This window comes from Dendrobates tinctorius, unplaced genomic scaffold, assembly GCF_039654945.1.
Source record: "Dendrobates tinctorius isolate UK_male_01 unplaced genomic scaffold, ASM3965494v1 ptg000168l, whole genome shotgun sequence".
In the NCBI taxonomy this organism is placed as follows: domain Eukaryota; kingdom Metazoa; phylum Chordata; class Amphibia; order Anura; family Dendrobatidae; genus Dendrobates; species Dendrobates tinctorius.
Window position 1 is genome coordinate 3,439,329 of NW_027361835.1, and position 25,607 is coordinate 3,464,935.

Genomic DNA, 25,607 nt, shown 5'->3' on the forward strand with positions numbered 1-25,607 from the left:
GGAGACTGACACCTTCCGGGACTTCATGGCATTGGCAGTCCCACAATACACCGTGCCCAGCTGCTTTTATTTCAGCAGGCGAGCCGTCCCTGCCCTGCAGAAACATGTGGAGGCAGACATAAAACATGCGCTACTAAACGCCGTCAGTATCAAGGTCCACCTGACCACCGATGTGTGGACCAGTAACCATGGACAGGGACAATACCTTTCCCTCACTGCCCATTGGGTCAATGTTGTGGAGCCGGGTACAGATCTGGAGAGTGGCGCTCTACGTATTCTGCCAACTCCACGGATTGCAGGAATCCAGTCTGTACACATTGACTCCTCCTCCTACTCCAGTTCCTCTGAAGCAGCGTAGCAGGAGCCTGTTACGACCGATATGAGCACAGCCGTGGCCAAATGTCAACAGGCCGTACTGAAATTAATTTAATTGGGGAATCGAAGCCACACAGCGCAGGAGCTCTGGAATGCCATCAAGCAGGAGAGCGACGTGTGGTTACTGCCAGCGAATCTCCAGCCGGGCTTGGTAGTGTGTGACAATGGCCGAAATCTGGTAGCAGCTCTTGGCCTTGGCAACCTCACTCACATCCCATGTCTGGCACATGTGCTCAACTTGGTCGTGCAGAGCTTTCTGAGGGACTATCCGGATCTTGATGCACTGCTGCACAAGGTCCGCATAGAGTGCGCTCACTTGCGGCGTTCCAGCACGGCAAGATTGCGCCTTGCTGCTCTGCAGCGCCGATTACGCCTTCCGGAACATCACATCATATGTGACCTATCCACCAGGTGGAATTCAACGTTACATATGTTGGAGCGGTTGTGTGAGCAGCAGGCAGCAGTCATGGAGTACCATCTGCATCAGACGCAAACAATCGCACTGTGCGCCGGTCACACTGCAGCACCACTGAGTGGGCCTCTATGAAGGACATCTGCTTCGTTTTGCGTGCCTTCGATGATTCCACGCGGATGGCGAGTGCAGATGATGCACTAGTCAGCATGACTGTCCCCCTTATCTGCCTGCTTCAAAAAACACTGCAAGCACTAAGGGAGGAGGTTTTGGAAGAAGTGGAGGATGAGGAGTCCCAAATGCCATCTGCTTCTGGACAGTCTGCGCTACGTGCTTCCTCACAAAGGCCTAGGTGTTGATTTCTATGGATTATGCCACACTAGGGTGTGGCCCGTCTTAATTGTCTGTGGCCAAATTGGATCTTTGGTAGAGATTATACGTGCACGGAGAAAAGAATACACAAGACAAGGTGTATCATGTCAGTATGATTCTTCTCTGTCTTTAATCCAAAGTGAGCAGCTTTTATACAGAGATTGTGCTATCTCATCACGTTACATCATGGGTACATTTCTAAGTTACTATTTACTGTTCCCATGTTGCTACATATCACTATGTACGTTTCCAAGTTACTGTTTACTGTTCCCATATGCTACACAATCACCGTGTACACAAGTATTGTTCTTTTGCCCGATCCACCCTAGTCCACCCAGTATTGCGGTATTACATGAAGCCTAGGTGGGTCATACACAGAAACAATTCAGCAGAAAATCAGAAGTATCTTAAAGCAACATGATCCTAATATTCAGCAAAGCGTCTATATAGTGGTACAGTTTTGATTCTTGTATATTTTCATGTGCCATATATTCTCCCCTTAACAGTCCCTCCTTTGGAGATATGCAAAATCAAAATCCTAATCTCGTCGAACCTATCGATCTGTCCTCCCGGCCTTCCTTTCTCAACAATGCTGGAACCTAGCTAACTAATCTTCACCGTATATACGAGACGACCCATCTCTAGTAGGTGGACCCCCTCCTAACGGACTTTGCACAGGAGGAAGTCAGATCCTGGACTTTCCCTCGGTTTGCTTCAGGCAGACATATTCCGGAGGTGGTGCTTGCATGTTTTCATTAGGACATCTTTCATACAGGGGATCTTCAAAAATGGCATGCACGGTCATCACTGTGGTTTCCATGGTCATCGTCATCATTTTCTTAAGGCATGGAGCTGTGCAGCATAGAATTAAAGAAAATATGATCAAAGGACATAAAATAACTTTTGCAAACTTAATGGGTCAATAATTGCCTTTATGGCATCCCCAGTGTATTTTATAAACCGTTGTTGATTATTGTATAAATAGTTTATCCGCTTTGCATTCTTATTTACGGGGATGGTGGTTTAAACACAACTATTGTCTCGTTCTTGACTTTGAGTTTGTCAAGTGCTCCCTGTGTGCCCCCACTGGTATCTATGCTTCTTAGCCAAAATTTACCTTTTGTGTCACCATTTTCCCTCCCAAGTTTAGTACTTGAGCCTAGTACATATAACCCTTGCTCATTCTCTGAAGGGTTGTCAATAGTAAGGTACAGAACTATGCATCCCTCCTTGGGGCAGTGAGCGGCAGTGACGGGGAGTATTGAATCTGGAAGGCCACTCTGACCCTCAAAATGGGCTTTGGACAGGGTCAAGCGACTTAATAGGCTTATTCCCCATTTGTCCCTTTGCTGTAGGGCCTGGGCTGGTTGATGTCTCCAGTCACTTTCACCAGTGTGCCACCCAACAAGTGACCAGTCCTCACAGTTTGACCCTTCCCCTATTTCAGCAGTAGTGACACAGATGAATTGTGTATTTAACCCGATATGAAACTGTACCATGGGGCCTGGACATTCTTATTGTGAGACAGTAGTCAAATTGATATGTTACTCTTGGGGTGGAGACATTACACCAGAAAGTCAGTATGCCCTTCTCATGAGTGACTACCCCTTGGTGACTGACTACCCCTTGAGCTAGGAAAAGGATAAGTGCCAGATGGATGAAGAGTGGCAGCCGCTACTGGACTCTGGATCCGGCATCTCCTTGCAGTGGGAAGCGAGGACCCATTGACTGCTGCGATAGTTGACAGGACTTGGAACAGGCTGTCATCTCTAGGTTCAAGGGTACGTCTGTTGAACCTCTTGGTGATAAGGACTCAGTCACCGGGCAGGATCTGGTGGGCTCCTATGTCCTCAGGATCTGGGATGGATGAAAAGACTCGAAAAGGCATTTTAGTCACATGTTTTTAAACTTAGTCTACATCTAGGCAATTATAAAGAACAAAATATAATCCTAAACTGTGAATATTTACAAGTAGGATCTTATAGGGCTTAGTTTTGTTGGACCTGCTATTATGTGTGTACTTGTGCGTGTATGTGACCCAAGGGAAAGACTAAACTCTTATGCTATAACTTCCCTGTTTCCTGTATAGCATCAAGTATGTAGAGTTTTGTTCGAGGCCTTAAATTTTCCTTGTTCATCCTTAGGCGTATTTCATCCTGTATAACTTCATCTTAGGTCCATTTCTTCTTTTCTTCCTTGGATACTTGTTTCTGGAGTGTTATTCCTTTTCCTCTGTTTCCGTATCAACCGGTATTACTGCTGCTTCTTTTGCTGTTACTTCAGCTAGCCTGTTGCCCACTGCTTCCCTTGAAGTGTCTCCAGTGTGTGTGCTTTTACTTTTACCACCGCAACTCTTCCTGCCAACAACAAGGACTCCATTAATTCTTGTATGGCTTTGTGGTGTCTGACCGGCGTTCTGTTAGCCGTGATGAAGTCTGTTTCCCTCCAGATTGATCTTGATAGCTTCATGTTGAGTGGACCTCTCGTATGCTTCTGTTAAGGCCCGCAGTCCTGCCTTTGGATGTAGGCAGTGGTTTTGCTGGCAGCAAGTTACTTCTGTGGCTACTGCTATACCAGTGTGCAAACGGCCTTCTTGGTCTGCATACCTTGGTCTATCCACAAAGAGCATCAGGTCCGGATCTTCCAGGTGTTCTCTTGCCTCATGACAGCAAGACAATCGCGTTCAGCCATTTCAGAGTCGACTACCTCTTCCACTAATGTGTCAGAGATGTGGTTTTCATCCTCCATCTTCCTCCCCCCTTTGGCAGAGGAAGAAGAGTAGCTGGATTATGGACAGCACATCTGGAGATGGTGACGTTGTCCGGGAGCAGAGTAGGGCATTGCAGACAGGTGCTTTGGGCCAGGATCTTCAACTGGTGACCCATAAAAATATCAGAAGCTTTGTCCAGCACAGGTGGGTTGCAAATACGGTTCTCATGCAGGTTTGGACTTCACGAGTCACTTGGTCAAGTCTTGGAGAGGAGAAGCCAGGAGGGCATTGTCTTCCTCCGTGAAGCTGTGTTAGGACTCCAGTTGCATGGTCAGGCTTCTTCATGACAAACAGACAAAACAGTTCGGTATAGCCTGGCAGTCCTAGTGCTGTGAAAATGTGATTGCAATTTAGCATATAAAACGCATTGATGCCTTCTTTGGTTAACCTTAAAATAGTTATAAAAAGGTTGCATGTGTGGAAGAGCAGTATTGTCTTGGCTGTCTTCAGTCAGGGTCAGAGGTCATCCATATGTATTGTAAATGTATCCTCTTCCAGGGCTCCAGGACCGTGGTCAGGGCTCGGGTGAACATAGAGAGGCTATACTGTGCCCCTTGAGGCATCATAGTCCAAATATATTGCTGGCACAATATGTAAAAACAAACAGGTACTGGCTTGCAGCATGTAGAAATAAACTGAAGAAAGCATTGGCCAGGTCAATCACCGTGAACCATAGAAAAATAAATAGAATTGATAAAAACAAAACATAGTGTGAGGGTTTGACACCATAGATTTGTTCAGTACTATAACTTCATTGACAGCACACAAGTCATGTATCATCTATTACTTGATAAAAATAATTACAAATTATGAAATGGAGGGTGAATATTGCAATTTCCTTGGTAGCAGGGCTACTGGCTTCGGCCCCACGTTGGGCTCCAACTGTTGATTTCTATGGATTCTGCCACACTATGGTGTGGCCCGTCTTAATTGTCTGTGGCCAAATTGGATCTTTGGTAGAGATTATACGTGCACGGAGAAAAGAATACACAAGACAAGGTGTATCATGTCAGTATGATTCTTCTCTGTCTTTAATCCAAAGTGAGCAGCTTTTATACAGAGATTGTGCCATCTCATCACGTTACATCATGGGTACATTTCTAAGTTACTATTTACTGTTCCCATGTCGCTACATATCACTATGTACGTTTCCAAGTTACTGTTTACTGTTCCCATATGCTACACAATCACCGTGTACACAAGTATTGTTCTTTAGCCCTATCCACCCTTGTCCACCCAGTATTGCGGTATTACATGAAGCCTAGGTGGGTCATACACAGAAACAATTCAGCAGAAAATCAGAAGTATCTTAAAGCAACATGATCCTAATATTCAGCAAAGCGTCTATATAGTGGTACAGTTTTGATTCTTGTATATTTTCATGTGCCATATATTCTGTGTTTAACATAGGCAGGGGACACTTTGTGAGGAGGATGAGGAGAAGTCAATGGAGGAGGAAGACATCTCTCCAGAGGAGGGAGGTACACAAAGCTCTAGTCAGTATGTACAGCGAGGGTGGGGTGATGCAGAGCAGGCATAGATCACGCCTCAAGCAGGGGACAGCGGTTCTTGGGCAGTTGGGAGTCTGCAGCACATGGTTGACTTCATGCTGCAGTGCCTGAGAAACGACCGCCGCATCGCCCACATTCTCTACACGGCTGATTATTGGGTGTACACCCTCCTAGATCCTCGCTACCGGGACAACTTGCAAACCCAACGTTGAACCGGGAGCGTAAACTGCGGGAGTACCAAGACACACTGGTGCAGGCCATCATGTTTTCCATTCCACCCGGCAGCAGTGGTGCTAGTGCTTTACAAAGCACCTCTGTGCGTCGACCCAGTGGAGGAAACTCGGCACAAAGAGGGAGCAGAGGCAGCGCCTCAGCACAAGGCAAGACCACTATGGCCCAAATGTGGCAAAGTTTTGTGTGTCCGCCACAATTGTCTACACCATCACTGACGGCTCCAGTCAGCAGGAGGCAACGTTTCCGTCAGATGGTGACAGACTACATGTCTTGCCCTGTGAGTGTACTCCCAGATGGCTCTTCCTCCTTCAAGTTTTGGGTCTCTAAGCTGGATACATGGCCAGAGCTTAGCCAGTATGCATTGGAGGTGCTGGATTGCCCTGCTTCCAGTGTATTATCGGAACACGTCTTTAGTGCCGCAGGTGGTGTACTAACAGACCGTCTCACGCGACTTTCTTCCGATAACGTCGACCGGCTTACTTTTCTGAAAATGAGCAAGGCCTGGATCTCCCCAGAATTTGCCAGTCTTCTTTCCGACTAAATAATTGGTTGGCAACTGTATCCGGGTCTCCTGTTGTGTTCATGTTTCTACCACCTGAACTATAATCCCTGGGCTTCAACACAGCCAGTTGTTGCTCAGATGTGTCGTCTGCACAGAGAAAAACACTAGCTCCGGTGTTAGTGGGGTTCAGTAACGCCAGCTGCTCCCCTGCTGTGTGGACGGCAAAGTCTCCTGCTCCATCCACATTCAAACTACTACTGATTTTTAACCCCGCTCCACTTAGGCCTCTGGCTCCACTGTCTCTAGTATTTCTCCTGGCCTCCAACCCCGCCAGTGACAGCTCTTAAGTGGCGTCTGCATAATCCACACTTGTTCCAGTGTTACTTGGCCTCAGTCACATCAGTTGATCCCCTGATGTGTGTCCGGCAAGGTCTCCTGCTCTGTCCACATTCCCATTACTAGTAGTGTGAATGAGGACAGAGCAGGAGACCTTGCTGGACACACATCAGGGGATCAACTGACGGGACTGAGCCCAAGTAACACAGGAACAAGTGTGGATTGTGCTGACGCCACTTCAGAGCTGTCACTGGCGGGGTTGGAGGCCAGGGGAAATACTAGAGACAGTGGAGCCGGAGGCCATAGTGGAGCACGGTTACAATCAGTAGTAGTCTACAACCTCTATAAAACGTGCTGCAAGTTGGCCTCAGCCAGCTCCATGCCTCATCCTGGGCTCCAACAACGTCAGTTGGTGTTCAGAAGTGCCGTCTTCACAGAGAAAAACACACTAGCTCCTGTGTTAGTGGGGTTCAGTAATGCCAGCTGTTCCCTTGCTGTGTAGACGGCAATGTCTCCTGCTCCATCCACATGCCAACAACATCAGGCCTCAGCCTGCTCCATGCCTCATCCTGGGCTACAACAACGCCAGTTGGTGTTCAGAAGTGCCATCTCCGCAGAGAAAAACACACTAGCTCCTGTGTTAGTGGGGTTCAGTAACACCAGCTGTTCCCCTGCTCTGTAGACGGCAAAGTCTCCAGCTCCATCCACATGCCAACAACATCAGGCCTCAGCCTGCTCCGTGCCTCAACCTGGGCTCCAACAACGCTAGTTGGTGTTCAGAAGTGCCGTCTCCGCAGAGAAAAACACTCTAGCTCCTGTGTCAGTGGGGTTCAGTAATACCAGCTGTTCCCCTACTGTGTAGACGGCAATGTCTCCTGCTGCCTCCACATGCCAACACCATCAGGCCTCAGCCTGCTCCATGCCTCATCCTGGGTCCAACAACGCCAGTTGGTGTTCAGAAGTGCCGTCTCCGCAGAGAAAAACACACTAGCTCCTGTGTTAGTGGGGTTCAGTAACGTCAGCTGTTCCCCTGCTGTGTGGATGGCAAAGTCTCCTGCTGCCTCCACATGCAAACTACTACAGATTTGTAACTTTGGTCAACTTAGGCCTCTGGCTCCACTGTCTCTAGTATTTCCCCTGGCCAACAACCACGCCAGTTACAGCTGTGAAGTGGCGTCTGCACAATCCACACTTGTTCCTGAGTTACTCTGGCTCAGTCCCGTCAGTTGATCCCCTGGTGTGTGTCCGGCAAGGTCTCCTGCTCTGTCCACATTCACATTACTAGTAGTGTGAATGAGGACTGAGCAGGAGAGCTTGCCAGACACACATCAGGGGATCAACAGACGGGACTGAGCCACAGTTACACAGGAACAAGTGTGGATTGTGCAGACGCCACTTCACAGCTGTAACTGGCGGGGTTGTTGGCCTGGGGAAATACTAGAGACAGTGGAGCCGGAGGCCATAGTGGAGCACGGTGACAATCAGTAGTAGTCCACAACCTCTATAAAACCAGCTGCAAGTTGTCCTCCGCCTGCTGCATGCTTCATCCTGCGCTACAACACAGCCAGTTGTAGCCTGGAAGTGCTGTCCGCACAGATAGAAACACTCGCTCCTGTGTTAGTGGGGTTCAGTAACGCCAGCTGTTCCCCTGCTGTGTGGACGGCAAAGTCTTCTGCTGCCTCCAAACTCACACTACAACGCTTTTTCTCCTCGCTCCAAGTAGGCCTCAGCCTGCTCGGAGCATTGATCCTGGGCTACAACACAGCCAGTTGTAGCCTGGAAGTGCCATCCGCACAGATAGAAACACTCGCTCCTGTGTTAGTGGGGTTCAGTAATGCCAGCTGCTCCCCTGCTGTGTGGATGGCAAAGTCTTCTGCTCCATCCACATTCAAACTACCACTGATTTTAACCCTGCTCCACTTAGGCCTCTGGCTCCACTGTCTCTAGTATTTCCCCTGGCCTCCAACCCCGCCAGTGACAGCTCTGAAGTGGCTTCAGCACAATCCACACTTGTTCCTGTGTTACTTGGCCTCAGTCACATCAGTTGATCCCCTGATGTGTGTCCGGCAAGGTCTCCTGCTCTGTCCACATTCACATTACTAGTAGTGTGAATGAGGGCAGAGCAGGAGACCTTGCCGGACACACATCGGGGGATCAACTGACGGGACTGAGGCCAAGTAACACAGGAACAAGCGTGGATTGTGCTGACGCCACTTCAGAGCTGTCACTGGCGGGGTTGGAGGCCAGGGGAAATACTAGAGACAGTGGAGCCAGAGGCCTAAGTGGAGCACGGTTACAATCAGTAGTAGTCTACAACCTCTATAAAACGTGCTGCAAGTTGGCCTCAGCCAACTCCATGCCTCATCCTGGGCTCCAACAATGGCAGTTGGTGTTCAGAAGTGCCGTCTTAACAGAGAAACACACACTAGCTCCTGTGTTAGTGGGGTTCAGTAATGCCAGCTGTTCCCCTGCTGTGCGGATGGCAAAGTCTCCTGCTGCCTCCAACATCACACTACATGTTTTTTTCCACTTGCTCCAAGTAGGCCTCAGCCTGCTCGGAGCATTGATCCTGGGCTTCAACACAGCCAGTTGTAGCTTGGAAGTGCCGTCCGCACAGATAGAAACACTCGCTCCTGTGTCTGTGGGGTTCAGTAACGCCAGCTGTTCCCCTGCTGTGCGGAAGGCAAAGTCTCCTGCTGCCTCCAACATCACGCTACTACTGACTTTTAACCGTGGTCCACTTAGGCCTCTGGCTGTACTGTCTTTAGTATTTCCCCTGGCCTCCAACCCCGCCAGTCGCTGCTCTGATGTGCCGTCTGCACAATCCACACTTGTTCCTGTGTTACTGGGGCTCAGTCACGTCAGTTGATCCCCTGTGGTGTGTCTGGCAATGTCTCCTGCTCTGTCCCCATTCCCATTAATAGTTGTGGGAATGTGGACAGAGCAGGACACCTTGCCGGACACACATCAGGGGATCAACTGACGTGACTGAGCCCCAGTAACTCAGGAACAAGTGTGGATTGTGCAGACAACTCTGCAGAGCAGCAACTGCCGTGGTTGGAGGCCAGGGGAAACACTAGAGACAGTAGAGCCAGAGGCCAAAGTGGATCACGGTTATAATCAGTAGTTGTGTACAACCAATATAAAACTCACTCCAAGTTGGCCTCAGCCTGCTGCCTGATTGACCCCTGGGCTTCAACATCGCATGTTGCTGCTCAGAAGTGTGTTTGCCACGGGTACTCCCTCCTGCCCAGCCGGGTTCCACCAACGTCAGCTGTTTCTCGGCAGAGCCTTTGGCCAAGGTGCCTCCTTCATGGTATCCCAGTTCCAGCAACGTCTGCTGGTCCTTGGTAGTGATTTTTAGCACAGGTACCTCCTGCTTAGTAACCGTGTTCCAGCAACGTCAGCTGGTCCACGGTTGTGCCATTGGCTCTTGTTCCTTTTGCTTCCCCCCGGGTTCCAGCACCGTCAGCTGGTTCTCGGCAGTGTCTTTGGCACGGGCACTCCCTCCTGCCCAGCCTGGTTCCAGCACGCCTGCTGTTTCCGGGTAGTGTCAACGTCACTTTGCCACCGATACGTTGTCCTGTCGTGTTGCGGTCGGGTTAGCCGAGTCTATGGTGCCTGCAGTTTCGGTGCTTCCTATGTGGGCTGCGGGTTCTGGTAATAAAGGCTGGTTCCGTAGTGCCAATAGGACAAGCACCCCTTGTAGGACTGTGGGTTTCAGTAACTGCAGCCGGCTCACGGCCTTGCAACTTTGTTTTCTTCCTGGGTACCTTCTGCTGCCCCTCCGGGTTCCAGCACCGTCAACTGGTCCTCGCTAGTGTCATTTGCTCTTGCAGCTTCTGCTACCCATCCGGGTTCCAGGACCGTCAACTGGCTCTCGGCAGAGCCTTTGGCCTAGGTGCCTCCTTCTCGGTATCCGAGTTCCAGCAACGTCTGCTGGTCCTTGGTAGTGCTTTGGAGCACAGGTACCTCCTGCTTAGTAACCGTGTTCCAGCACCGTCAGCTGGTCCACGGTTGTGCCATTGGCTGTTGTTCTTTCTGCTGCCACTCCGGGTTCCAGCACCGTCAGCTGGTTCTCGGTAGTTCCATTGACTCTTGTAGCTAATGCTACCCATCCGGCTTCCAGCACCGTCAGCTGGTTCTCGGAAGTGTCTTTGGCACGGGCACTCCCTCCTGCCCAGCCTGGTTCCAGCACGCCTGCTGTTTCTGGGTAGTGTCAACGTCACTTTGCCACCGATACGTTGTCCTGTTGTGTTGCAGTCGGGTTAGCCAAGTCTATGGTGCCTGCAGTTTCGGTGCTTCCTATGTGGGCTGCGGGTTCTGGTAATAAAGGCTGGTTCCGTAATGCCAATAGGACAAGCACCCCCTGTAGGACTGTGGGTTTCGGTAACTGCGGCCGGCTCACGGCCTTGCAACTTTGTTTTTTTCCTGGGTACCTTCTGCTACCATCCGGGTTCCAGCACCGTCAGCTGGTTCTTGGCAGTTCCTCTGCCTTCTTGTACCTTCTGCTACTTTTCCAAGTTCAAGCTTGTGGAAATGGTTTTTGATTCTCACTCTGGATCTCCCTGACAAAGACCCTGAAGACGACGACCCTGAAGACCACACAGAAGAATACCTAAAAGATGACCCTGAAGAAGATGACCAAGAGGACAAAGAACAGGAAGACAACCACCAAGATGCAGAACAACAAGAGACAGAAGACCAAGAAGCATAAAAACCAAAAGCAGAAGAACATGAAGCATAAGACTAGCAATCAGAGCAAATGATATTATCTAATTTATAAGCAGAAGAAGACTAAGCAGTGTATGGGGGTGAGTCCGTTCCTCCTCATGGTGCCCCTGGAAAAGGCCTGCTGCTGCAGGCCAAACTGAACACAGACAAATCCTGTTGTAAATCTTTTGTGACAGGCTCAACGTAAGGTGTAATCTTCAAACTTTTATAGATAACAACTACAGGAATGCCTGACACAAATAAGAATATGATGAAGAAGAATAGGAAGAAGATGAAGAAGTAGAATATGAAGAAGAATAAAAGAAGAAGAATAAAAGAAGAAGAATAAAAGAAGAAGAAGAAGATACTGCTGCTGAAGATGATGAAGGAGAAAGTGTGGGAGAAGTAAAAAAGAAGGTGAAGAGCATGGAAGTAGTGAAACATACATATCTGACAAAAAATTAAAGACTTTAACATAGTCAATATCTTTGTAACTATGAACGTCTTTAAAAAAAAAAAAAAAAATCCTGCGATTCCATTTGATTGGGCTAAACCTCTATGGCTTTAATGTCTCCTACATCTCCCACAATACATTCTACATTATTATTAGTTGTTTTTCTCCATGTAGAATTAACCAACAGGGAAAGAAAGGTTTTTTTTTAATTCCGATATTTCTGTTCCATTGACTTGAATGGGACTTCCGGGATCGGAATCGGCGATACCCGATACTTTTTTTAGATCGGCCGATCCATTCCGATACGATATTTTTCAGTATCGGGTGGTATCGCTCAACACTAATCACGTGTAATACATACTGGGCCTGACACCGTCTGAGCCTGCCTCCTGATCTATAGACATATATTTTTAATGTGTAAACTATGCTATCCATACATGTTATCCGGGGATACGGTACCCTTTCTCACCTTTGTGCAATCACGTGTAATCCATACTGGACCTGACACCGTCTGGTTTTTGTACATTTTTTCCCTTTTTCAAATCTTGTACTATTATTATTGTTGTGTGTTTATATTGCATTCATGTGTTTCATATTTTGTTCAGGAGTGCTGACTTGCACTAGGGGGGAAATGTGGCACCCCCAGGAGCACGGTCGCCACACTGGCTTTGCCTTCCTCCAGGGGAGGGTAATGCCAGGCTTGGAGGCAATGAAGGGTCTCTCCAGCAGTTTACCTATACATGCAACACAGTTCCACGCCAGGCCAGCAGGGGGAACTCTGAACCGAATTTGAGGGGAGGGGTGCTCCCTGAGGGCCTAGTGAGAGGAGTGGTCAGTTAGTCTGCAGAGGGTGAAGTGTGCAGACATGTAGAGAGAAGCATGGAGGTTGAGCTGGAAAAGGAGAGCTCCCTCACGGCTAGAGCGCAAGAACTGAAGCCTGGTCTCCATGGTTGTACAGATTCTTAATATCCTGCAACAGATACCAGGGGAGTAGGAGGCTGTAAATGCCCTACTCTCAGCTAAGACTTGAGGGCACAACAGCAGCTTGGATAGAGAGCCGGGACTCAGGAGTGAGGAGTCCCTGAGATAGGCTACAGCTGTCTGCCATGCAAGTAAGGTTCTCGGGAACAACTGACAGGAGGAACTTCAGAGCAACTTAGGACTGGAGTACTTCACACTTAAGGCGCTAGGAAAGGAGACTGCACAGCCCGTCTGCTGAGAGAGATACCTGAGTTGCTTCCAGGCCAGCCTGCTCCGTTACCATCTGTAATCAGGACCCTGGACTGCAGTTATCAAGTATAGGTAATGAAATTGCACCCGCTGTGTCTTGTCTGCTTCCTACCCTTCCGGCACTGCTACATCCCCGTGCCAGCTACATCTACACTTCCCTGGGACTATAGCTTCACCTGTGGGAAGCTTTTACATCTCTGCTGCACCATACCATCAGTCCCAGCGGATCTGCATGCAGCGTCGACTTAACACCTACCTTGCCGAACACCACAGGTGGCGTCACGAACTACTGTATATCTATAAACTATCAACACCAAACACGCCATTTCACATGGGCGCCCAGGGCCACGGTCTGGGTCACCGCTGCTGTGACACATCCCGCTGATACCGGCCCGGCACCGAGCACCCCACTGCCCTGGGAGGGTGACCCATGTGGGGGTTTGTCTTTGGCACTGTGTGGGGGCTTATCTTTGGCGCTGTGTGGGGCTTGTCTTTGGCACTGTGTAGGACTTGTCTTTGGCGCTGTGTGGGGCTTGTCTTTGGCGCTCTGTGGGGGCTTGACTTTGGCACTGTGTGGGGGCTTGTCTTTGGCCCTGTGTGGGGCTTGTCTTTGGCACTGTGTGGGGCTTGTCTTTGGCACTGTGTGGGGCTTGTCTTTGGCGCTGTGTGGGGCTTGTCTTTGGTGCTGTGTGGGGCTTGTCTTTGGCACTGTGTGGGGCTTGTCTTTGGCGCTGTGTGGGGCCTGTCTTCGGCACTGTGTGGGGCCTGTCTTCGGCACTGTGTGGGGCCTGTCTTTGGCACTGTGTGGGGCTTGTCTTTGGCGCTCAAATTGTCCCCAATTTTTTATTTTCCCTAGGGTAACAGGAGAAATTGAACTCCAAAAGTTGTTGTGCAATTTGTCCCGAAGAGGCTTATACCCCATATGTGGGAGAAAACTACTGTATGGGTACCCGTCGGGTCTTGGAAGGTGTTATGCTGTGAGGCTGCAAACCTCCGGAAGCTGAACACTCAGGACCGCGACGACGAACCTCCCCTAGGCGAGCTGACCAGGTGGACCACCCCCTATACAGGGAGTGTTAGGGGCAGACCCAAGGGAGACTATCGCCACGGAAGCTGATACCCGGGGAAAACCGGAGGATGACGTAGGCAGGGGAAGGACTGGAGAACCGATGGGGAATGAAGACGACCACAGGGGAGACTGCTGTTGCCGCGAGAATGGAGGTGACCACCAGGAGAGATGCTGGAACAGGTAGCAGGACAGGAACGGAGCAGACCTGGAAAGGAACACGAGAGGGTAACTAATAGGCAGACTAGCGGGAAGTCAGGAGGAGTGCAAGGCACAGAGACAGACAGAGCGCTAGGAAGCGTGGACCCGATATCAGAGCGCGAAGCACAATTGATAATCAGGCAGGGAACCTAGGGAGAGGCTGCCTGATATAGGGCACGCAGGTGGACTTCCGGGTTAGGGAGAGGCGGAGAGCCGGGTTAGGGAGAGGCGGAGCCTAGGATCCGAGGGATAGGACGCCTGGACTGGGGGGGCGTGAGCCTGCGTACCTGGGGAGGAGAAGAGGAGGCGGGACGAGGTGACCGGAAGTGCTTGGTCAGCGTGGAGCCACGAGGGAGAGCGGAGACCGCCGGCGTCATGGCGACAGGGGACGCAGCAGAGGCGGGCGGCGCGGCGGTGGCAGGAGCAAGGTCAGGACGCGCTGTGGCGGCAGCGGTCCGAGCGGCGGCTACAGAAGCCGCAGGACGCGCCGGAGCCGGGGAGGTGAGAGTGACAGTACCCCCCTCCTTACGCCCCCTCCTCTTAAGGCCAGAAAGGAATCGGGCTAGGATACGAGGAGCCTGAATATTCTCGCGGGGCTCCCAAGATCTCTCCTCGGGGCCGAATCCCTTCCAGTCAATTAAGAAGAGGGTCCTACCTCTGGATCTTTTCATCGCAAGAATGTCTTTAACTTCAAAGACATCCTGTGCGGACACAGGCAGGGGTGAGCGGCCAGTGGAAGGGTGAAAAAGGTTCAAAATAACAAGCTTCAAGAGAGAAGCATGGAACGAATTAGGAATTCTCAGCGAGGCGGGAAGTTTTAACTTGTAGGCCACATCATTGATACGAGCCAAGACTTCAAATGGACCTATATACCGAGGACCCAGTTTGTCCGAGGGTTGTTTTAGACGGACAAATTTTGAAGACAGCCATACTTTATCTCCGGGTTGGTACAGTGGAGAATCCAGGCGTCTTTTATCCGCATGTTTCTTGATCCTACCCTGAGCCTGATCAAGCGCGGTTTTGGTCTCCTGCCAGACCCTGGAGAACTCCTCGGTCAGAAGATCGGCCGCCGGCACACCCGAGACAGGAGGTACCGGCAGAGGAACACCTGGATGTTGTCCATAGACAATGAAGAAGGGTGATTTGGAGGAGGATTCACTGGTATGGTTGTTGTAGGTGAATTCAGCCCAAGGGAGTAGGTTGGACCAATCATTCTGGTGGGCGTTGGAAAAATGCCGGAGATAAGATACAAGGATTTGATTCGTGCGTTCAGCCTGGCCGTTGGTCTGGGGATGGTAGGAAGAGGAGAAGTCCAACGTTACCTCCATCATGCTGCACAGGGCCCTCCAAAACCGTGAAGTGAACTGAACCCCTCTGTCGGAAACGATATGTTTGGGGAAGCCGTGATTGTGGAACACATGGGTGATGAAAATCTTCGCCAATTCAGGGGCGGAGGGTAAGCCGGGCAGAGCAATAAAATGGGCCATCTTAGAAAACCGATCCACCACGACCAAGATGACGGTGTGGCCAGAAGACTGGGGCAGATAAGTAATAAAGTCCATTGCGACGTGCTGCCAGCGGGCCGAAGGAATCGGAAGCGGGTGTAAGAGTCCGGAGGGTTGGTGCCGTGGGACTTTGTTTTTGGCACACGATGGGCACGAGGCGATAAAGTTTCGGACATCTTGACGAAGAGATGGCCACCAATAAAAACGAGAAATGAGAAGGAGTGTTTTCTTGAGGCCTACATGGCCGGCTAGTTTGGAGGCATGGCCCCAACGTAGTACTCGTTTCCTCTCGCTTTCCTGCACGAAGGTCTTACCCGACGGTAATGAAGTCAAGCTAACGGGTGCGACCGTGATGACCTTACTGGGATCCATGATGTGCGATGATTCCTCTTCATGATCCGAGACCAGAAAGGACCTGGATAAGGCATCTGCTTTGAGATTCTTGTCCCCAGGATGGAAATGCAATTCAAAGTCGAAGCGGGCAAAGAATAGTGACCACCTGGCTTGCCGGGGATTAAGTCTTTGTGCTGACTGGATGTATGCCAGGCTCTTGTGGTCGGTGTAGATTTTGAACGGATGCACAGCTCCCTCCAAAAGGTACCGCCACTCCTCCAGGGCCAATTTGATGGCAAGCAACTCTCTGTCACCAATGGCGTAGTTTCTCTCCGCGGTGGAGAACATCTTCGAGAAAAAACTGCAGGTGAGCAGACGACCGGAGGGAGATCTCTGGGAAAGAACCGCCCCTGCTCCGATTGCTGATGCGTCTACTTCGAGAATAAAAGGTTTGTTGACCTCAGGACGATGGAGGATGGGAGCCGTAGCGAAGGCTTGTCTCAAGGCCTGAAAAGCATCCTCAGCTTCCGAGGACCAGAGGTGAGGATTGGCTCCCTTTCGGGTTAGGGCGGAGATTGGAGCGGTCAAGGTAGAAAAGTGTGGAATAAACTGCCGATAATAATTGGCAAAGCCAAGGAAACGTTGGATCGCCTTGATTCCCTGGGGACGCGGCCATTTGAGCACGGCGGACACTTTTCCCGGGTCCATACGTAGGCCTGAGTCCGAAATGATATAACCCAGGTACGGCAGAGAAGATTGCTCAAAGGCGCATTTCTCGAGTTTGGCGTAGAGACGATGCTCTCTTAATCGTAGTAAGACTTGACGGACGTCTTTTCGGTGGACAGCCAGGTCCGGGGAAAATACAAGGATATCGTCCAAATACACCACCACACAAGAGTAGAGAAGGTCTCAAAACACGTCGTTGACGAACTCCTGAAACACTGCAGGAGCATTGCACAGGCCAAAAGACATAACCAAATACTCGTAGTGGCCGTCTCGGGTATTGAAAGCGGTCTTCCACTCGTCTCCGGAGCGAATGCGGACTAGATTATAGGCCCCTCGGAGATCCAATTTCGTGAAGACTCGTGCTCCCCGTAGACGGTCAAATAGCTCCGGAATGAGAGGCAGCGGGTATTTGTTTTTGATGGTGATATTATTGAGACCCAGATAATCAATGCAGGGACGAAGAGATCCATCCTTTTTCTTGACGAAAAAGAACCCTGCTCCTGCAGGTGACGACGACTTGCGAATAAAGCCTCTGGCCAAGTTTTCCTGGATATATTCGGTCATGGCCAGTGTCTCGGGAGGGGATAAAGGATAGATCCGACCTCGAGGTGGAGTCGACCCAGGGACCAGATCGATTGGGCAATCGTAGGGTCGATGCGGGGGGCAGAACCTCCGCCTCCTTATCGAAGATGTCCGAAAAAGCCCAATAGGCTGATGGAAGATCAGAGGAGGCTACAGTAAGAGGCGTGAAGTTCTTCGGTAGAACGGCAGACAGACATCTATCTTGACAAGACTGTCCCCAGCGCAGGATGTCCCCGGAGAGCCAGTTCAAGGTAGGCTCGTGAGTTCTCAACCAGGGTAGGCCCAAGAGGATGGTATGGGATAGCGCGTGCAGTACAAAAAAGACAATCTTCTCCCGGTGTAAGGCTCCAATCTGAAGTTCCACTTCTTTGGTGACCTGAGTAACGGACATCCGCAAGGGTCGGCCGTCGACCGAAGCAATCTGCCGAGGAGTCTCCAGGGATCGCACAGGGATCCGAAGTCTCTTAACAGCCTCGAACTGAATAAAGTTGCCCGCTGCGCCTGGATCAAGGTAAGCCCACTCAGAGAAACGTTTGGAGCCTATGTGCAGAAGGACGGAGAGAATCAAAGGTAGAGAGGAATCTGTTATGCGGGGCTTAGGTCAAAGGAGGCTGACAAACCCGGGCCCCTGCGGAGTCCCTCAAACTAGGGAAAACCCTGTCTGACCCTCAACCCAGGGTTTTTGCTAAAGGTGCAAATGCCTGAGCCTCCAGCCTCTCCTTATCTCCTGCACAGCCCTAAGCTGAACCCTCCACCCTCCACCCAGTGAGTTGTAAAACCACCAAAGCCCACACAGTAATGACAGACAGGGAGAACTCAAACCACACCGCGCCGCATACACACAGGACAATACTATAATGTGAACAGGGCAAAACAAAGCACAAATATAGGAAGGCGAAAAGGTAACAACGGATCATACGACACCAGAAATGAATTTCTCTCTCCAACACCTCCTCTCCACACCGGAACCACTTGGCACAAAACACAAGCTATAATCGGCGACGCCCACAGGCCAGCACAACTATTTAAAGACCGTGGGCGTGACCAAACATCCCACCTGATTTCCAGCTAGATTAACCCCAGATAACCTGAGTAAAATCAAGCCGGCGCCACTGAGGCTATAGTGGACGGAGATGGAACTACCGCTGCCTGCCGGACGCTGTGGTGTGAACAGCGTCCGACATGACAGAATCATGATCACCTAGGGAGGCCTCTCTTACCTGTCCTAGGCGGAGGCGTTTCCCGGGCGAATAGGACAGGAACGGAGGAAGTGGGAAGCACTCCCACAATAGAAGCAGAGCCTCTGTTCGATCCTCTCTCTCCGACGCTCCTCCACAGGTTTTAAACGATCGACTTGCATGGGCTCCGGTGCAGAAACCGCAGAAGACGACGCAGGACGGGAGCGGGGAGGGCTGCGAGCGACCGGAAGGACGCAAGGTCTTCTCTCTCTAGCGGCCTCACGGGATCGCTCCTGGAATCGTAGGTCGATGCGGGTGGCCAGGGAGATCAAGTCCTCCAGGGAGGCTGGAGTATCACGTCCTGCTAACTCGTCTTTAATTCGGGCAGAGAGTCCCCGCCAAAAGGCTCCCACCAAGGCCTCATTGTTCCACCCCAACTCAGAGGATAGGGTACGGAACCGAATGGCGTACTGACCTACCGAGAGTGCCCCCTGGTAGAGATTAAACAGCGCGTCGGTAGTGGAGACTAAACGACCTGGTTCATCGAACACCTTCCGAAAGGTGTCCAGAAAAATAGACAGCTGGGAGACAATGGGATCATCTCGTTCCCAGAGCGGGTTTACCCAAGCCAGGTCCTCCCCCTCCAAGTGGGACACGACAAAAGCAACGTTGGCCCGGTCAGTGGGATACTGCAGAGGGGACAGCTCAAAGTGTAGCTGACATTGATTTAGGAACCCTCTGCATAATTTGGGATCGCCATTATAGCGTGGGGGCTTTGCTAGACGGGGTGGTGGGTGGGAAACTGCTGCCTGGGGTGGCGCGGAGGCTGCGGACTGGAGAGCCAGAAGACGGTTATCCACTGAGGCCATGTAGTTTAAAATGTGGGCCTGAGTGTCACGCTGCTGTGCGAGCTCCTGCTGAAGACCCGCCATCTGAGGGGCGCTAGTGGGATCAGAGGTCTGTATGGATGACAGACGGGACTCCATGGACTTGAGGAAGGACATTATCCTCGCCTGGTTTTCTCGTAGGAACAGGAGTTCCTTTTGAGTCGGGGTCGGGGTACCAGCGGGGTCCATGGCCTGATTATACTGTTATGCTGTGAGGCTGCAAACCTCCGGAAGCTGAACCCTCAGGACCGCGACGACAAACCTCCCCTAGGCGAGCTGACCAGGTGGACCACCCCCTATACAGGGAGTGTTAGGGGCAGACCCAAGGGAGACTATCGCCGCGGAAGCTGATACCCGGGGACAACCGGAGGATGACGTAGGCAGGGGAAGGACTGGAGAACCGATGGGGAATGAAGACGACCACAGGGGAGACTGCTGTTGCCGCGAGGATGGAGGTGACCACCAGGAGGGATGCTGGAACAGGTAGCAGGACAGGAACGGAGCAGACCTGGAAAGGAACACGAGAGGGTAACTAATAGGCAGACTAGCGGGAAGTCAGGAGGAGTGCAAGGCACAGAGACAGACAGAGCGCTAGGAAGCGTGGACCCGATATCAGAGCGCGAAGCACAATTGATAATCAGGCAGGGAACCTAGGGAGAGGCTGCCTGATATAGGGCACGCAGGTGGACTTCCGGGTTAGGGAGAGGCGGAGAGCCAGGTTAGGGAGAGGCGGAGCCTAGGATCCGAGGGATAGGACGCCTGGACTGGGGGGGGCGTGCGCCTGCATACCTGGGGAGGAGCAGAGGAGGCGGTACGAGGTGACCGGAAGTGCTTGGTCAGCGCGGAGCCACGGGGGAGAGCGGAGACCGACGGCGTCACAGGGGACGCAGCAGAGGCGGGCGGCGCGGCGGTGGCAGGAGCAAGGTCAGGACGCGCTATAGCGGCAGCGGTCCGAGCGGCGGCTACAGAAGCCGCAGGACGCGCCGGAGCCGGGGAGGTGAGCGTGACAGAAGGGATGTAGTGACGTTTTGGAATGCAGACTTTGATGGAATGATCTGCGGGTGTCATATCGCATTTGGAGAGCCTCTGATGTGCCTAACCTGTTGAAACCCCCCACAACTGACCCCATTTTGGAGACTACACCCCCAAAGGAACTTATCTAGATGCATGGTGAGCACTTTGAACCCCCAAGTGCTTCATAGAAGTTTATAACGCCCAGGCGTGAAAATAAAAAAATTATATTTTTTCCACAAGCATGATCTTTTAGTCCCCATTTTTTTTATTTTCCCAAATGGAACAGGAGAAATTGGACCCCAAAAGTTGTTGTCAAATTTGTCCTGAGTACGCTGATACTCCATTTGTTGGAGAAAACTACTGTATGGGCACACGTCGGGGCTTGGAAGGGAAGTAGTGACGTTTTGGAATGCAGACTTTGATGGAATGGTCTGCAGGTGTCATGTCATGTTTGGAGAGCCTCTGATGTGCCTAAACTGTTGAAACACCCCACAAGTGACCCCATTTGGGAAACTAGACCCCTAAAGAACTTATCCAGATGTGTGGTGAGCTCTTTGAACTCCCAAGTGCTTCACAGAAGTTTATAATGTAGAGCCATAAAAATAAAAAAAATCATATTTTTTTCCACGAAAATGATATTTTTGCCCCCAATTTTTTATTTTCCAAGGGTAACAGGAGATATTTGACCCCAAGCATTGTTATGCAATTTGTCCTGAGTAGGCTGATGCCCCATATATGGGGGTAAACCACTGTTTGGGCACATGGCAGAGCTTGGAAGGGTAGGAGCACCGTTTGACTTTTTCTATGCAGAATTGGATGAAATTGAGATCAGACGCCATGTTGCGTTTGGAGAGCACCTTATGTGCCTAAACAGTGGAAACCCCCCAATTCTAGCTCCAACCCTAACCCCAACACACCCCTAACCCTAATCTCAGCCCTAACCATAGCCCTAACCTTAGCCCTAACCTTAGCCCTAACTCTTACCCCAGCCCTAGCCCTAACTGTTATGATTAGGTAACCGAGGAGGATAACCGGGGAATAGGCTAGGCAACCAGATAACCAGAAAGGTTGGTAACTTAGCGGATTGCAGACCCCTAAAACTGACAACACAACTAGAATTAGCCATGGGACGTACCTACAATGCCCTAGACGCCTCGGCACAGCCACAGAATTAACTAAGCCTAAAGCAAGAAAGGGGAAAGCTAAACTGCCCTGGAGTAGAACCCCAAAGGAATAGATAACCCCAAACATATATTTTGTCGATGAGACAAGATGAGGCATAAAACACAGGCAGAAAATAGAGTAAGCAAATGATGGGGCCCAAACTGTCTAGATAGAACAGGACAGGAAAGATACTGTCTACAATCACGCAAAAAACCCTAAGAAAAATCCAACACGTCTGATATGAAAAAATACTGCGGCCACACGACCTCTCCCCCACTAGATCAGAATTCTGGTGTGAACTGGAAGCAAAACAAAAGATACTGATATAACAGGGGATTAGCAATACTGAACAGACTGACATGAGCTGTGGCATATGGAACGGGGTCCAGCACAGGTCCCAGCAGGGAACAGGGCTGAACTCACACCAGCAAAGCAGAAATCAGAGAAAGGCAAAAACTGGATCAAATGCAAAAAGATTCCAGCAAACAAATAACTTATCTAAACGATGCAGGACCAAGCACGGGGCAATCAGACTTCCAAACTGCACAGGAAGAAAACCAAATCACCAGCAACAACTGAGGGAAGGTTGCTCACTTAAATCTTCCCAGTCTGTAACACCTGACCATCAATCATCCTCTTCAGGTGATTGACTTTTGTCAACCAGACCAGCTCCATTACCAGCAGCAACCACCAGAGGGAGCCAAAACTCAGAAGCCAGGTCAAAAGTGTTCACAACACCTAACCCTAATGGGAAAAAGGAAATAAATACATCTTTTTTTTAATTTTATTATTTTTCCCTAACTAAGGGGGTGACAAAGGGAGGGTTTGATTTACTATTTATAGCGTGTTTTTATGTTTGGCAGCTGTCACACGCTAAAAGACACTTTTTATTGTAAAAATAGTTTTTGTATCACCACTATTGAGAGCTATAATTTTTCCATATTTTGACCCACAGAGTCAATTGAGGTCTAATTTTTTCAAGACGAGTTGACGTTTTTATTGGTACCATATTCGGACACATGACATTTTTTGATCGCTTTTTATTCCGATTTTTGGGAGGCAGAATGAACAAAAACCAGCATTTCATTAATTTATTTTTTTTGGGGGGTGCGTTAACATTGTTCCGCGTGTGGCAAAATTTATAAAGCGGTTTTATTCTTCAGATCAGTACGATTACAGCGATACCTCATTTATGTCGTTTTTTTGTTTTGGCGCTTTTATGCAATGAAAACAATTTTATGTAAAAATAATTATTTTTGCATTGCTTTATTCTGCGAGCTATAAATTTTTTATTTTTTCGCTGATGATGCTGTATGGTGGTTCGTTTTTTGTGGGACAAGATGACGTTTTCAGCGGTACCATGGTTATTTATATACGTCTTTTTCATCGTGGGTTATTGCACTTTTTGTTCAGCAGTATGATGATAAAGCATTGTTTTTTGCTTTGTTTTTTATTTTTTAAGGGGTTCACTAAAGGGGTTAAATAGTTTGACAATTTTATAGGGCGGGTCGTTACAGATGTGGCAATACTAAATATGTGTACTTTTATTGTTTTTTATTTATTTCCAACAAAATGAATTTATTAGGGAATATATAATTTTTTTAGGGATTTTTAATAAATTATTTTTACACTTTTTTTTTTTACTTTATTACTTTGTCCCAGGGGGGACATTACTGTGAAGTGTCAGATCGCTGATCTGACATTTAGAACAGCGCTGTGTCAGATCAGCGATCTGATAGGCGCTGCTGCAGGCTTTCTCAGCCCTGCACTCTGCAGGCACTGAAGAAGCTGCCTCTCTGCAGGCCCCCGAAGGCCCTCGTGGCCATCTTGCATCCGGGGGCCTGCAGGGAAGGAGAACTTCGGAGCAGCGCAGCACATCGTACTGCTCCGGGGGTCTCAGGGAAGCATGTAGGGAGCACCCCCCCTGCCGATGCTTCCCTAATCCCCTGGTACACTGCAATCATGTTTGATCGCAGTGTGCCAGGTGTTAACGTGTCGGGGGCGGTCCGTGACTGCCCCTGACACATAGTGCCGGGTGTCAGCTGTGATAATCAGCTGACACCGGGCCGCAATCAGCGGTGCCCCCCCAAGAGCGCCGCTAATCGCTTAGACATGCTATCCCGTCTTCGGTCATACGGGCCTGGGAACCGTGGACGGGATAGTACATCTGATGTCAGAAAGGGGTTAATTCGCTGATATAGTGCTATTAATTTCTACATTGCTTTATGTTGCATGCTCATTTCGCTTACAACGCATTCTATATCTCATCGAGCATACGTATGTCTATAGTATATTCTTTTTGCAATATATTGATATTTTTTATAAAATATATATTTTTTATTACAGCAGTGCATGTTTTACCCCTTCGCTTACATTAGGTAGTGTTCCCTTTACTTATATGGCTCTTCATCAGTCCATATCGGTGGGTCCTACATTGCTTGCTGTTATCAGGCACAGTTTTTTCTTCTTCACTTTATGCACAAAGGCCTGAATTCATCATTTGCATTTTTTAAATTTGCGTTTCTGTTTTTTTGTCTTGCAGTATTTGATGACATTCACAATGGTGCATGTAGTTCATGAAAGTAAAAAATGGTCTTTATTTTTGTCTGGAACTGTTTTGCAACTTTTTATAAAATAAAAAAACACTTTTCACTTTGGGGCGAGGGAGAGGGTTGAGCTGGGGTGATTGGAGTGCATATGAAACAAATTTTAGATATGATTAATCAGGCGAAATCATCTAGAAACCCAAAGTTCTGACCACAGTGGCAAACTTAAAAAAAGAAGGCAGCACATAAATATAAAATATACTTAAAGAGGTACTCCCACCAAAGTTTTTATTCTCTTAATATATGGCAATCATCATATAGCACTGTATACTTACAATTGCTCATTTTACCTTTCTACCCAGCTAATTCTTCTCTTTTCTCTGCTCTATGTGGAGACAGGAAGCATCTTTTCCCTGTAGAAATCATTCATCTCTTCAACTCCTGACCCTGGTGCTGCCTCCTCCTACCTGCCAGGGACTTTTACAAGTGACTCATGAGTTATGCAGGAAAATCTGACTTCTTATTTCCACAAAGAGCTTAGACGGATTCTGCTAGTCAGTTTTTAATCATGTGATGCCTTAGACTTAATGGAAAAAGAGGAGAGTTAGCTGAGTAGAAAGTCAAAATGAGCAATTGTAAGTGCACAGTACTGTATAATATGACGACTGCAATATATTATGAGGATAAAAACGTCAATGGGAGAACTTCTTTACAGAAAAGACGCAAATGGAAAGATGAATATTCTAACAATTAAAAAGGCACATAACACTAAAAGCAAGATAAAAAATAGTTGCAAATGCAATATTGAATCGGGACCATAGTTTTTCAATTTATGTCAGTGCTTCCTCTATTGGGTCTTGAAAGAATAGTGTCTCCATTTTAGGCATAGCTTTTTAATGACCTGTGTCTGTGTACTCACCAAACGTTTTTACATAGGTGTATATGAGCCGACATGTTTTATAAAAAAAGCCATTTTATAAAAATAAAGTGAACTTTACTGTTGGAACTGGTGAAACCCCCATTACTAACCCTATAGTGGAATGTAATAAAGACCAGCAGCCCCATACTATGATGTTCCCAACTCCAGACTTCACTGTGGGTATGGTGATTTTGGGGTGATATGTAGTGCCTTTAGACCTCCAAACATGGCGTGTATTATGGCATCCAAAGAGTTCAATTTTGGTCTCATCTAGCCAGACTATATTGTCTCAGTATTTCACAGGCTTGTCTAAATGTAGTTGAGGAAACTTTAAACATGCTTGAAAATGCTTTTTATTCAGCAATGGAGTCTTGTGTGGTGAGCGTGCATAGAGGCCATGGAGGTTCAGTGCATTACTTATTATTTTATTTGAAATAATTGTATCTGCTGATTCAAGTCCATTTTGTAGCTTTCCACTGGTCTTGAACAACTCTTCTGATAATTCTTTCCACTACTCTGAAATCCTGCAAGGAGCACCTGATCATACCTGGTTTATAGTGAAATTATCTACTTTCCA